The sequence below is a fragment of the Marmota marmota genome, unplaced genomic scaffold (assembly GCF_001458135.2).
Source record: "Marmota marmota marmota unplaced genomic scaffold, marMar, whole genome shotgun sequence".
NCBI classification, from domain to species: Eukaryota; Metazoa; Chordata; class Mammalia; order Rodentia; family Sciuridae; genus Marmota; species Marmota marmota.
Window position 1 is genome coordinate 4,050,147 of NW_025999913.1, and position 14,782 is coordinate 4,064,928.

At 42.5% G+C, this 14,782-nt stretch overlaps 1 protein-coding gene across 1 annotated transcript in view; it reads left to right on the plus strand.

Moving 5' to 3' along the window:
* The window catches only part of Rreb1 (ras responsive element binding protein 1), a 71,303-nt gene that overhangs the window by 15,843 nt on the left and 40,678 nt on the right, over nucleotides 1-14,782 (plus strand).

Sequence of the window (14,782 nt, forward strand, 5' to 3'; positions counted from 1 at the left end):
AAAAACACAGACGTGTGTGTGTGTGTGTGTGTTGCTCTGTCAGCTGTGTGATCATAGACACGTTACCAGACTTCTGTCTCAGTTACTTCATCTGTAAAAGCTAGTATTATCCATGCCTACTTTGCAGCACTATTGTTATTCTTTAAATAAATGAATCAATATAAGCAAAGTACTTAGGATAATGCTTGTTAAATAGTATATATAAATGTTTACTAATATTATTGTTGTATGTGCTTAGACGGAAAAATATACTGAGGAAAACATTTATGTAATTCCAGAAAATGGGAAGCTTAAAAAATTTTTTTGTTTCCTTTTCACTCTTGTTAATCTGTAATTAATAGAACTTATTTAGAGCTATTTGAGGCTATCGCACTATATTTATTATCATTTCTGCAGAAAATTACAAACGGGGTTAAAAGAATGGTTTCTGTTAATCACAGTAAAGCCATTACCACCTTCCTTTGTCAGCGGAACTGTACTTTTGGAAAAATTATAAAAATGTGAAGACACTTACAAAAATGTGCCAGAGAGAGTGGAGTTAGATTTATTTGCCCTGGTGGATCCATTCCAGAATCCGAGGCTGCAGTAGTGAGCTGCGATCTCTCCCTACCACATACCTGCGTTACATTAATCAGGAGCCAGAACTCCCTGGGATGTGTGTGCAGGAATCAAAAAGAATAATGAAAGCCCAGGCTCTGAAGAGCATGGAGGGAAGTCAGTCGGCTGAGTTTGGGGCTCAAGACCAAGGTTCTTTTGCCACTTCCCGTCCACTGCTGCCACTTCCCAAGGCCTGTCAGCAGCAGCTGGTGTAGAGGAGCACCTGGGGCTCCCTGGGTGAGAGGACTCTGCCGCAGCTTCCAGGAGCCCACACCCAGGTGTCGCTTCCATCTTGTTTGTGACTTGCTCTAGTCCCTCCCTCAGCTGTGCCTCTTTCCTCTGACATGTCCATGCTCTGGTTTTTAGTCTCTTCCCTGAGGGTACAGTCTCTGCCGTGATTTGATTCCCTGTAGTGTGGGTTTCTAGGTTTCCATCTCTCCAGGGGCTTGATCCCACTGTCTTAGGGACCACACAGTTCCCCCTTCCCTCACTTCTGCTCAGCTCTGCTCTGGAGGCTGTCCACATGGATGAGTGTGGTGCACCCTCCAGGAGTGCGGTCTTGCTGAGCCTGGCCCTCCCTCCACTGTTTGCTGTAGGAGGCTAATTCAGGCTACACCCCAGAATTTTTGTTGCTGAGATACTCAGAGGGCCTCATTATACGTCTCACAACATGGACTGCAAGGACTGCATTCTTTCCAAGTTTCAGGCTATTCTTAGCTGGTATTGAGGTGCTCTTGAGCACCCACCCCATTCTACTCCCTGGTCCTTGGATGAGTACGTGTTGGTTATCCTTGTTTCTAAGCCTAATTAGTCTTTTTTGTAGAGTCTCCTTTATCTTACTTTTATAAAGAAAATCCTCAGTAGGATTGTTACATTAATAAAGAAAAATGAATGTCATAGAATGTCGTGAGTGATCAGTCGCTTTGAAGCACTGATAAAGCCTATTACTTTTTATTTCTTATACATTTTTTATTAAGTAAATTTACACGCTATTTTTATTTTATTTTGTTTTTGGGTGTTGGTAGACCTTTATTTTATTTATTTATATGCGGTGCTGAGAATTGGACCCAGGGCCTCACACACGCCAGGCAAGTGTGCTACTGCTGAGCCACAGCCTCAGCGTCTTACATGGTATTTTATTTATTTGTCTATCTGTATATTTTTGAGACAAGGTCTCATTGCAAAGCTCAGGTTGGCTTCAAACTCCTGGGCTCAGATGATCCCCTTGCCATAGCCCTCTGAGTAACTGGAAGTACAGATATGTACCTCCATGCCTAGCATAATGTGTTTAAAAATAATGGTATTTTAGTAAACAGGGAGTAAAGTAGTGCTAATTCCAACTCATGAGAATTTTTTTTTTTTATTTTGATGGTGCTGAGGATTGAACCCAGGGCCTTGTGCATGTGAGGCAAGCACTCTACCAGCTGAGCTAGCTATATTATAACCCCAGCCCCTCATTATGAGAAATTTTGATGAGAAACCTTTTAATATGTTGCCATATCTGGTACAGTTTTTCAAGTTGCCACTTCCCTGTCTGCGGATTCTTATGTTTTTAAGGTTTGAAAATCCTTTATCCCAAATCTTTTTAACCACAGCTTCGTTCCTGAGCAGTGTAATAGGTTGCCATCAAGTACAAAACATGTTTCATGGAAACATCACTGTGGGTCCAGCTTCTAGCTTCCCAGAACTTTTTATCAGCTGCTCCCACGTTGAATATTTGGATTGAGTGGTGCATGTCTTCCAAAACAAACTTGGGAAACTGAGCCAGAGCACGCCCTCCGGGGGAGCTCAGTGTAGGAAAAAGGGCATCGAGCTTTGCAATTTGCAAAATTTGTTCCAGAAAGTGCTGGGCTGCAGAGCTATGAAGAAGTGATACTTGAAAGAGAGATGGAAACAGACCTCACTTGGAATAAATTCTGTCTTTAAAATCGGTATTTAAAAATAAAAAATTGGCAGACCATAATTGCCTTGGAAAAAATAGAAAATTAATTTCCCCCATTGTTCCTCATTTTGCAGACCACAGACTTTGAAGCTATAAAGAGAGATGTGGTTTTGTGTTAGGCTTAAGGACTTGCTGAAGACCCTGGCATCGGGCAAGCTTTCATGACCATCTTGTCCATTTATTCTTTAAAGAACAGGGATGTGTTCTCATTTCAGCCATCATTAGAAAGGTGAAAACAAGGAAGAAATATCCCTGGAACATCATCTACTTGCTTTGTCACAGTCTTTGTTTCTTAATGCGATGGGCACAGTTTTACTGTTGCTAAATATAGGAGACATAGGCCCTGAGGATGCTGCTGGATGACAGACAGACTTCAGGAACAGAGGCTTATGTGTTCTTACTATGCTTGAAGAAAATCTTCGCTGCACAGAAATGTGACCTACTCATGACAAATGAGACCCAGGGGCTCTGAATTTAGCATGCTACTCTTAGATGCTTAGGCTAAGCTATTCCTTGGCATGCACAACTGAACTTGGGTGTCTGGAACAGGTGGCCAGTGTTAAACATGAGAAGGGGCAGAGGTAGCACAGTATCTCCAAGAGCAGGGGACAGTCACTTCTTTACCCTGCGTGCTCAACAAGAGGAAGAGCCCTGTGACTATCCAGCATGGTCTTACTAGGTTTCTGAGGACATTCTGTAATAATTTTGGTATTTGCTGCTTCTCAGGGGTGGAGGTGACCACTTTAAGGTTCATCCAATCCCATCTCAAAATGAGTCTCTTAATCACCTGGTTGCCTATTCACCCTGCCACCATGTTCCCCTGCAGGAAAAAAGGTATCGGAGCAGTTCATGTGGCAAGAACTTAGTTGTAGGATAAAAATCTGTGGGTCACCCTGCCCAAGACTGTGTGAACACTTTATTTCCTTTGAAATATTTCTCCCCTATCTGCTCTCTGTTTTGATACAAGGTCTCACATTATTGCCCGGGCTGTCTTCAAACTCTGTGTGTGTGTCTGTGTGTGTATACACATAGAATTTAAGTATAATACCCCATTCTATAATCATTGCACTTAATATGCTTTTCACTTTCCTGAGAGTCCACATCATTAAATGACCCATCATTTTCCCAGAGAATGAGCATTTACAAATCTGTTAATCACAGAAAAATATCTTTGTTACCAGTTTCCCCTAATAACATCATGAAGTTCTTTCTAAATATGTTTATTGTTTGATTGTTTATTTAAAATAAACATTTTTAGCCTTTCTTAATATCTCATTGGCCGGACTTGAGACCCACGTGCTTTTATTTTCACCTCAGTAGTAATGTAAATAAAGGTGACATTTTCTGTGATGCTTTTGAGGTCTCTGGTCATTTTTATTCCTTTCTGGCCATAGCTGATAAAGGATTCTCCATGGAATGGTGAAAAAAGTCTCAATTTCTTCATCTTTTTTAATTAATTAATTAACTAATTTTTTTACATACATGACAGTAAAGGAATGCATTACACTCATTATTACCCATTTACAGCATCAATTTCTTCATCTTTAATGCAGATAGTTTTACTCACAATCTATTAAGAGAACTAAATGCTAAATTTCCAGCTCACATTAGGTGCTCAACAAATTGTTCCCATATTTCTGTTCTCCATTAAGACACTTAACTCAGCAGCCCCTTCTGTGCCCTTTAATAATGGTAGTAACAGGCCACAGAATTGAGTCTGATAACAGTACTTGTAGAGTAGCTGTGTGCCATATGTCTAAATTTCCATTTATGAATTCTGCAGATCTTTGCTATTATTTGAATACCTCATCCCCTTTTAATGTGATGTTTCTGGGTTTTGGTGTGGATTTGCATTTACACTATTTTCTGGGGTCCAGTTTTAGAATTTTTTACTTTGCACTTTAGAAATGTGCAGAGTAGAAAGCCACCAGTATTTTCTAAAGAAAAGGGTAGGCACAGGCAAGAGTGACTTGTCACATAATTTCATTATTCAGGTAAGCTAAAAAACATAAGAAAACACCAAAGCTGAAAGTTGATATTAATTGACAATCTCTCATGTAGCCTATTTTGGGTTTGCTAGACTTGATGTTCTTCAGAACATTTATTTATTTTTCATGTTTGGATTTTTCCTTCTGTAATACCCCTTAACAATCAGCATGGCTTATTTTATATTTTTCAAAGAACAGTTAAAAACGTACTTGTGCCTATTGCTTATTTCTTCTTTCTTTCTAAAAGATGAGTTGGAGTTAGGTCATTGCAAAAAAAAGAGCTCTCTTATAACAGTCCACGCACCTGGATGTGTTAAACAGCAGTCAGGCCTGTCCTGTCACTACAGTCTGGTTCATATTTCATTTTTCATCATTGGACTGACTAGATGTTAATGTTGATAACTTAGGCTTGTGTCTATTCTGGCAGAGGTAGCGTTGGTCTCTTCATTTCTTTTTGAAAATGAAGCAAATGCAAAACTAGTCAGTGTAGTGTTTTTGACATATCTTGTTGAAATATTTCAAAAGCTCTGCCTTCCCAGGTAGAACTGGCGGATGGCATCAGAATCTGGAGCATCGTGCCTGCCCACACTTGATCAGCCCGGCAGTTACGAGAGCTGAAAATTAGGTCACAGCGGGCAGGAATGGATTTGGGGGCAGGAGAAGGAATGGAGAGCCACTGACACACCCCATCTCCTCTCCTACGGCATTATTGACCTGATGTCCTGAGAACTTTGAACAGATCCTGAATGTGTATCCAGCTTAGTTTTATAATGTGAAACTAGCAAAATTGAGGAGGAGGAGCCTCATTTCCAGGGCAGCACCTCGTTGGGCTTTATACCTTGCATTTTTCCACCTTTGTTTAAATATCCAACCTGTTCAACCTGTTTGGGCTGAACAAGCTGGTGCTAGCAAACATCCAGACGTGCCCACTCGCTGTCAGACGTTTTTCTGATTTGTTAAAGGAGGCGATTAGCAGCAACATCTACATCACCCCCCCAAAACCATTCCTCCTAAAAAGGAATGGTGAACAAGAAGCAGGAGACCTTAGCCTGTGTGTTTGTGACACGGGTTCCCAGTCTCCTTTGGTGTGTATGTGCGCACCTGTTTCTCCACTTCTTTTAGGGCTATAAGATCCTTCATGGAGGGGTTATTCCTTCAGTGGAGAGAGATTTTGTGTTTCCTTATTCTGTTGCATAATGGGCTTGTTGGTATGTGGTGTCAGCACTTCGTTATTATTTTTCATGCTTATATAACCCAGCTCACTCAGGAGGATTGTTATTCCAATTTTATAGGCAGGAAAACTGAGGTTTGTGATACTGGGGGCCTAGCCGTGACCCTCAGCTATTCCTCCTGGTCTCCTCCCTCCCTGGGCTGCTGTTGGTAGAACAGTATGCTGCTCCTCCCTTGGAACACATTGTTGGATTCTGTCATCTCTTGAAAGCAGAGATTATGTGCATCCTGCATCCAATAGCACTTGAGAAGAAAGGTGACTGTAAACTCTGCAATCTCTGAGAAGTGTCTCCGTTGCCTTGTTGGTTTTGGCAAGTGATATTTCTCTTTCGATTCATATGTTGTACGTTGTCTCCTGAGGTGGGGTCCCCTTTCCTTCTCAGGTGTCTCTCACTAACCCCTGCTAGCCCGGTATAACAGATGCCCCAGTGGTGATGCCCCTTCTCTGCACCCACAGCTGGGACCTCCACTTTTCTGTTGGGACTAAGGACTGACAGCAACTTAGCCCTGTCTTACTAGGAAGACGTTCCTCTCTTCTTTCTCTGCAAAAGGGAGACAGAAGTGAATGTCAAGGTTCAGCCATCTTGAAGAAGCTTAAAGTAAAACCCTGCAAGATTGATGTGAGAAATGGCCTCGGTGACTTCAGCATTTCCATTCCACCATGAAGCTTAGATTTAGGTTGGTCATACACTGTTTTTTTAGTGGTTGCCATAGGAAGACATTCTCCATAGTGAGACTGGTGATGACTTCCCTCAAAGATAATGGCTCTGGGTCAGTGTGGCCACTTTGGGAGTGGTGACTTCATTTGGGACCCCATCACCTAAGGTGGGAGTCACTTCTGGTATAGGACTGGCTGTGGATGTGAGATTTGGACTCTAGGATTTATGGGGAGGTTGAAGAAATCAAGGGGGTTTAACTTAGAAAAGAGGAGTTTGTTGTATCATGATGGTTGCCCTGGGAATATTTAGACACTATCAGGTGAGATATGGTGGCATTCTTTGTGGACTGTTTCTCTGGATTTACATAGGGAAAGCACAAGCCAGGAAGGTTCAGCTTTGTCACCAGTCTGTTTGTTGTTATTGTTTTAGTCTGTGGATTGAACCCAGGGATGTTTTGCCACTGAGCTGCATCCCTAGCTCCTTCTATTTTTTCTTTTGAGACAAGGCCTCAGTAAGTTGTTGAGGTTGGCCTGGAAGTTGGAATCCTCCTTAGCCTCTCGAGTTGCTGGGATTACAGATGCAGCACCACCTTGCCCAGCCGAGTCTGTGGTGAAGGTGTAGAGATAGCAAATCGTGTATGCAGGGTGTAACGACTGAGAAATTATTGTCACTAAGCAAGCATGGGCAAAGAGAAAGAAGTACGAGATGGTTTAGGGTGAACTGAATCAAAGGTCTGACAGTTAGGACTAGTGTCTAGAGTAAAGGTTATTTAAAGGTTGATACCAATGTACCTGGGCTGCCCGCCAAGCCCCTCCTACTCGATGTGAAAGTCAGGAGGGAAGGAGAGAGAGTGGCAGTTATGAAAGGAGTGTGTCTCTTTCCTATGTAGACAGTCAAAAGCTAGAGGTCACTGTCCCTCAGTCAACAGCTTCCAGGTCAATAGAGAAAGGAATTTAGGAGCCAAAGGTACCCTTCTGCCCCTAAAAGAGTGGCTGGGACATTGAGGAAGAATACTCTTCAGGTATCGAAAGTCCAGCTCAGTCCATCAATGAAGTAGTGTTTGGACAAAGAATACATAGGGATCTTACCCAGGACCAAGATAGAAAAGGAACTGCCAAAGAAAGTGGCGAGGGGCAGGGGGGGAATAAATAAGTAAAAGGAGCTGCCCTCTCCAAACACTGCAAGGAACCTGAGACGAGATAGAAATAGTGGTCCAACCAGAAAGACCAGGACCTCAGAACCCAGGGTTAGAAAGGAGCCCTGGGCTGGAAAGCAGAGGAGTTACCGAGCACCCAGCAGTGTTTGTTAACAAGGACTTGAGGCTAAAGGCTGGTGTGCACCTGCTTTGCACTAAGGTCTCTTCGTTTGAAGTCTGTCCTTACACTGGTGCCATCAGAGTGCCAGTCTTAGGTAAGAGAAGCCCTCTACTCCTGGGTGTGTTGTCTCAAGGAGGAAGTCTGTGCCGTGGAGGATGTGGCCTGTACAGGCGTCTCCCTGAGTGGAAACAACAGGAAGAAATTCCAGTATCAAGGCTAGGTGTAGGGCTCCCCTTTGTCACAACCTCTGCTGTCCATAACATTCCAGTGAGAGGACACCACTGGCCTGTGGTGGGATAAGTACAGTGTCAAGGGCATTTCACCCAAGCATCCCTGGGAGCAGGCGAGTTAAGGTGTTCCCACGGCAAGCCCGCAGACAGCAGATTTGTACCTCATGCCCAGATGACTTCTAGACTTTTCTGAGAGGATTGGCTGTTAGGTCAGCACAGTTGCTTATGCTTACGCATCGACAAACCTTCTTCCACACCCTGGCACAGCCGATGTGACCTGCCTCCTGGACAAGCATGACTGGACGTGAACAACACCTGAATGACTAGAAGGTGCCTTTGCACTGACAGGTGGGGCCCACTGGGATTCGCTGTTGATGCCTTGCCATCCCTCTCCCCATAACCCTCCTCCACTCTTGACTTTGTGCCCCATTGTTTGCACAGAATTGATTGACATAACAAGTATCACTCACACCTCTCTACCCTAAACTCCTCTCCTAGGTATTTGCTATGAAAACATAAACACAAATCTTTCTGAAGATGTACTTTTCTTTGGCCAGAAATGTGTATTGTAAAGCTGTGATGCTTCTTAATCTCACTCATTCCCTCTTGATTTATCACAAGGCATTGTTGGACAAGAAAAGCTATCGTCAGTATACATGAGTATGTATCTATAACCAGGCTGCTAGAACCTGTTTGAACTGGTTGCCTTCTGTTTGGCAACTCAGCAGTGCAGAGTGCCCTCTGTGTAGAGTTGTGTGTACTCATGGAGTGACCTTCCTTATGCCATTCACTCAGAGGATCAAATAATTCAACTTCTCCATTAATAAGCCTATGAGGAAATTAAGAGTGGAAATTTTGCAGGTACTGGAAGTGTCTAGATCTTTCCTGAGCTTTAACCTTCACATGTAAATTAGACATAGGAAGGCTCAAAGAATGCCTCTTCAACTAGGCAATCCTTAGTTTGGGTTACATTTAAACTTGCTGAGGGTTTCCCTGAAGGACTTTTCCACTCAAGGAATTTTAAGAAAGTTGAATTTCCCCATTTGCTTTGTTAAGCGTTTATGCCTGGTAATTTTAGAGACTACTGGTATATTGGAAGATGAGTCTGAGAGAGGTTTGATGCATGAATCCAAAATCTATGGACATCCTAGTCAGATGGTTAACCAAACCTGCAGTTAGTATCAAGGGCGTAAGAATTTCCCTTGGATCTCATGGTTCTTACACTTGAGCAAGCAAGACATGGAAACCCATATTGCCAGGCCCTGCTCTAGGCCTCTAGTCTGCAGGCTTTGCATTTGTAACAAGCCAGAGATGATGCTGATGCTGCTGGTCAGAGGCCCATGGTTGGAAAGCAGTGCTCTAAGAGAATGGCAGTATCATCCCCCACTTCACAGATGTGCAAATTGAAACTGAGGTAGCCTAAGTAACGAGTCACCGTGGTTACTAGGTGGCAGAATCAGAATCTAACATCCAAAATGCATCACAGCTCAAAGACATGGGAAGTGAACCCTGTGGCTTCACTGCCATCATACATTCTCTTTATGCTATAAATATAACATCTTCCCTCCAAATTCCTGCTTGCTATTCAGATCAAGCCAGTGCTTACATGGCTAAGAGTTAACTCCCATCCCAGGTCTCAGGATTCCCATGCCTTAGGAAAGTCAGCAGGAAGTATGTGTATTTGAAACTGGGAAAGAGGATGTTCAGGGAGGTAAGGAGTGTGTTTAAGGGATTGGTGTTTCTCCCTGGAGTTACTTGACTAGCATTCAGCTCTCGCATGCAAGATCCGTTTGGTTTAGCTCTGATCTTTCTCTTCAGTATGCCGATGGACATCCCACCTTACTGTGGGGATGTAGTTCAGTGGTAGAGTGCTTGCCTTCTGTGTACAAAACCCTGGGTTCAGTCTCCAGTAGCTCTAAATAAATTAATTTTATCTCAAATTTTAGAAGACATGATTACATTTACAGGAAGAAAAATGTTAAGTCGAAAATCAATATATCCACCCCTGTTAGTAAGCAGTATATTCCAACAGATTTGCAGGTGGCACCCACAAAATTTGCACTATCAGTATTAAAAGGTACTCAGATTTTTATTCCAGATTTACATCCAGAATATTTTTGTTCATCACTGTAAAAGCCTGTCTAGGTGTTACGGATGGCAGGAAACTTCTCTTGATTCCCAAAGTGCTGATAAAATTCCTTCCTTAGACACAGTGTGGCAGGATTCTTACTGGTTTTGTTAAGTTTGTCAGGGTTGGTTTTGTTTTATTAAAATACTAGGGATTGAACCCAAGGCAGTGCTACCACTGAGCCACATTCCCAGCTTGCTTTATTTATTTGTTTCGGTTCATTTATTTATTTATTCATGGCAGGGTCTTACTAAGTTGCTGAACCTGGCCTCAAACTTAAGATCCTCCTCCTGCCTCAGCCTCCTAAGGTGCTGGAATTACAGGCATGCACCAACATGCCTGGTTCCTATTGCTGAAGTAACCTGCCTCTGAATGAAAATTCTAGAATTTTATGCAAAAGTACAAGTGTACTTTGATTTTACATTGACCTCTCTACTGTATGTGTAGATAACTGTTTGAATGAATGAGCACAAATTCTATTAAGAGACAAAAATAGCTTATGGGGTACTTGAATATTACTAGTTACTCCACAGATATCAGGTTTGTTCGCATTAAATTCCAGTGACGTAAATTATAAGGAACCTAAGGATATATGGTGTAGTGGTGCTTCAAGTGGAATGGTTTCTGCATATGCTTTGTTCTCCTTTTCTTCATTTATTATTCTGTAATTCAATATATTCATTTGTTTCTTCTTCTAGCCATTTGGTGGATATTTGTCCACCACCTACTGTGTGCCTCCACAGGCTAGTGTAGAGAACAAGAGACAAACTAGGTTCAAGATAATAGAACTAATTTGACTGGGGGCAAGGGGTCAAAAAAGGAAATACACAATCTCTTCCCTTTCTGCTGTGTGTTTTTGAAGGAAGTAAAACCTGAAAGGGCCTTGGGATAAAGAGGCTAGGATGCTCACCAGTGAGGCCCAGGAAATAAATGGAGACAAGATTTACTGAAAACAGTCCTGGCGGAAAAGTTGAGCAAGAAGTGGTATGCCGTGACCTCTTTTAGGAGCACACTGTCTGCTGGGTAGGGAATGAACAATAGGCAGCAAGAAGAAGAGCACTGTGAACAGTCTCAAATCCCATGACCTGCTGGTGGGTCACCCTGTAGTTGTCAGTGTTTGCATAGGGTATTCATCTGTGAATTATCATTATAAAATGACTTGCCCAGTTATCAGTCCTTAAGACAAATTTCGTTAAGTGGAGTTACTGGGATAAAGGACATATACATTTAAAAGTCTGGTCCTTATTGCTTAGCCACTTTGCAGAAAGGTGGTTAGTTAACAATTCTCACTCTCATTAACATTGCATATCTTAAGACTCCATCACATTTGCTAAAAGGGAAAATGAAAAGACATGGTTTTGATAACGGTTTGAATGAAGGAATCATGGGCATTCTAGTTGACAAAACTTGGTTCATAGGAACTGGGGATGTAATATCGCTTTCAAACATACGCAGCAACTGGGTCTGGTAGTATATGCTTGTAATCCCAGTGGCATGGGAATCTGAGGCAGGATGGTCACAAATTCAAGGCCAGCCACAGTAATTTTAGTGAGAACTTCAGCAACTTAGGGAGACCCTGTCTCAAAATTTGAAAAGAACCAGTGATACAGCTCAGTGGTAAAGTGCCCCTGGGTTCAATTTCCAGTGCCAAACAACAACAACACACTCATCAGAACCATCCCAAGCTATGTTATGTCATCTCTGGAGGTCATTGTCTCTGTGCTCTGAGCTCTCAGACCATGTCTATGCAGGATCCAGCGTGATCCAGATGTGGATGAAAGATGTCTACAGACTGGAGGGTATCCTGAGGTTAGTGAGCAGTATATTCCAACAGATTTGCAGGTGGCACTTAGGGGCCTGGAATTGTTTAATTTTGAGAAGAGAACTTGGGAGAAATGCAGTGGTCCTCATGTGCTATCGGAAGAGTATAGGTTGTGTTGCCCCTGACAACTGATAGATACTTAAAGGATGGAATTCCTATCTGACTCCATATGCGGAAGACTGTCTTTTACCATGAGAACAACTGGTGAAAATGGAGACGTCCTTGTTGTTGGAAACATTCAAACACAACTAGATGGTGCTCTCTCTCATATGCTGTGCAGAGGGACTTTCTGTGCCGAATGCATGACTGGGTCCTATCTTAGCTCCTTTCCAGCTCAGGGCTTGTCTTCATTGAGTCTCAGATAATGAGAATCGGGCAGATTAACCCTGGAAATAAGACCTACGAGGAAAACAGACCCCAGCCACCGCCTCTTTTTTTCTTTTTGGTATTGTTGTTGTTGCAGATGTACACAATATCTTTGTTTTATTTATTTATTTTTTAATGTGCTGAGGATTGAACCCAGTGCCTCACACATGCAAGACAAGTTCCCAACCACTGAGCTACAGCCCCAGCCCAGACCCAGCTTTCTAATCACAATAGTGTTTGCTCTTTCCTTCCACCCCTTTTCTCTGTCTGGTTACCCTAAGGGGGAGGCTAATTACTGGCTCATCATGATGACTCTCGCCCTGCTTCCTGAAAACCTTAGGGAGGAAATGAACAGCTCAAGTTGCTGTCCATGTTGTTGGAGGCTAAGGAATCGGAGCAGGGTTGGGATGGAGGGAATCTGTAACTGCAGATCACATCCAGTCAATTGGACCTCTGTGGACCTCTGAGGCCATTGACTAAATTTAAGTCTTGAATCAGCTTGCTTCTTCTATTGGTCATCATGTCTCTGGAGGAACGAACCAGGGACTCACCCACCATGTTGTGGCCAGCAACCAGACATTTCATCCTAGACTGGAGCTGTGCTTGTGTTTTGAACCTGAGGCTCCAGCAGGACTCAGAGAGCTAGAGTAGATGGTTGTGTTCTTCAGTTTCATGGGGCCAGTAGGACTGCCTGTCCTTCCTTCTTTCTTTCACCGCAGCCATCATGCTGTTCAAGGGCCACCCCAGGATTTTAGACTAGGACCAGGTTTTCTGCAGTCCTATGGGCTCTTCACCTGCTCTGTCTCCTGATAGAATTTTGTCATTTAATGCCAACTATTTCACCTTGGGCCACCGTCACCCACAGAGGAAGTGCCTGGGTTATGGCCCTGAGATTCCAGCCAGTGATCCAGAACCAAGTTAACTGACTGATGTGGCCTTTGGAGGCCATCTGAAGTAGGAGAAAGGTCCCAATTGTTGAAAACTTCATTCTAACCGAAAATTACAGATCCCTCTTTATATCACCACTGTATCTGCAAAATGGAAATAACAGTGTGTGTGAAAGTTCTGCTAAACCCTCACTGAGTGCTGGGTTTAGCCCTTCTTCTCCCTGTGAAACTAGCTTCTCTCATAAATCCCAAGGACAAAATAATAAAGCATCCTTTTATATTTCTGTGTGTATATGTATCATGTGGTTGAGAATATGGAGCCTGAAGTGTGCCAATGAACTGTGTATAGTCGTCATTCTCTAATTTCTAGTATTCTCACTCTATTGGTAAAAAGGGTATTGTTTTTGTTAATTAAATTGATTTTGAATAAGTTATTGAAATGGCAAATTTGAATAATAATTTATATCTTCAGTATTATCATACTTCCTCAATTCTTAGATGCTTTTTTCTTAAATATATAAAATTGGGATGAACCATATAATAAATGCTGAAAGAAGCCACTTTGGTTTTTTTTTTTCCTTCAAACTTTGATGTTAAAGGATGTTCTTGTCAAATCACAATCACTTTTGTACTTAACAGAGCTATTTGTGTCTGTTAACTTCTTCAAGTCTTTAAGTGACTGAGAACTAAATAAAAAAGCATCCTTCCCTAATAATTTGGGTAAGGAATTTTGTGGCTATAAGCGTGATTGTGATTCTCATCCATTTTCTCCCACTAGATTTTTCTACTCCACCACATGGATTCCCCCTAAGAAAACAGGTTTGGCTTCTTTTCCTGAGTCCCCTGTCCTCAAGGTCAGGATCCATCTTTAGCAGTTCCAGCTGGTGGATAGCTGTAGGACTGGTGCTGTTTTGTCAGGGCAGAGTCTAGGCAGGGGTTAATTCTAGAGTGTGTCTAAGGAGTAGAGTGAGAGAAGTCTAAAGCAAACTGTAGCATCTATATCCACAAACTTTAGAAAAGGAGATTCCTGCTGCTGTAGGGCAGAACCTGTGTGTGGGAAATTCGGCATCCTGGCCATCTTGATCATTGGCACCAGCAGCCGTGATTCACAAGCTGCTTGGCCTTTTCACCCCACAGACTCACTCCTCTAAAGAAGGCACAGCAAAAAGGTGAGCTGAGATGGTTTTCAGAAGTGTAACAGGGGAGTGCATGAGAGCTTTGCTGTCTTTTCACATTCTTAAGAACTTTTATAGGGACTGGAGGTATAGCTCAGTAGTAGAGCATTTGCCTAGTGTGCATGAGGCCCTGGATCCAATCCCCAGCACAGGGGAGGGAGTGGAAGGAAATTCTCAAGTAAAATCATCTTATAAAATAGCTATTTGTAAAAAGCTGCAGCTACATTCCTACATCTGGCACAGTTTAACCCCATTCAGATGATGAGTATGATTGTCATTAGCGAACTGAAACCCTTTTTATTTTGCAAAAAAAAAAGGAATTGAGACTATTTGTTTGTAATGCCATTCTTTTCCTCTGTATCTTGGGACCCTCTTCTTAGGATGTTTGTTTTAGAACCTGATAAAATAAGGTTATTTATTAAGGGCTGGGTCAATAATAAGG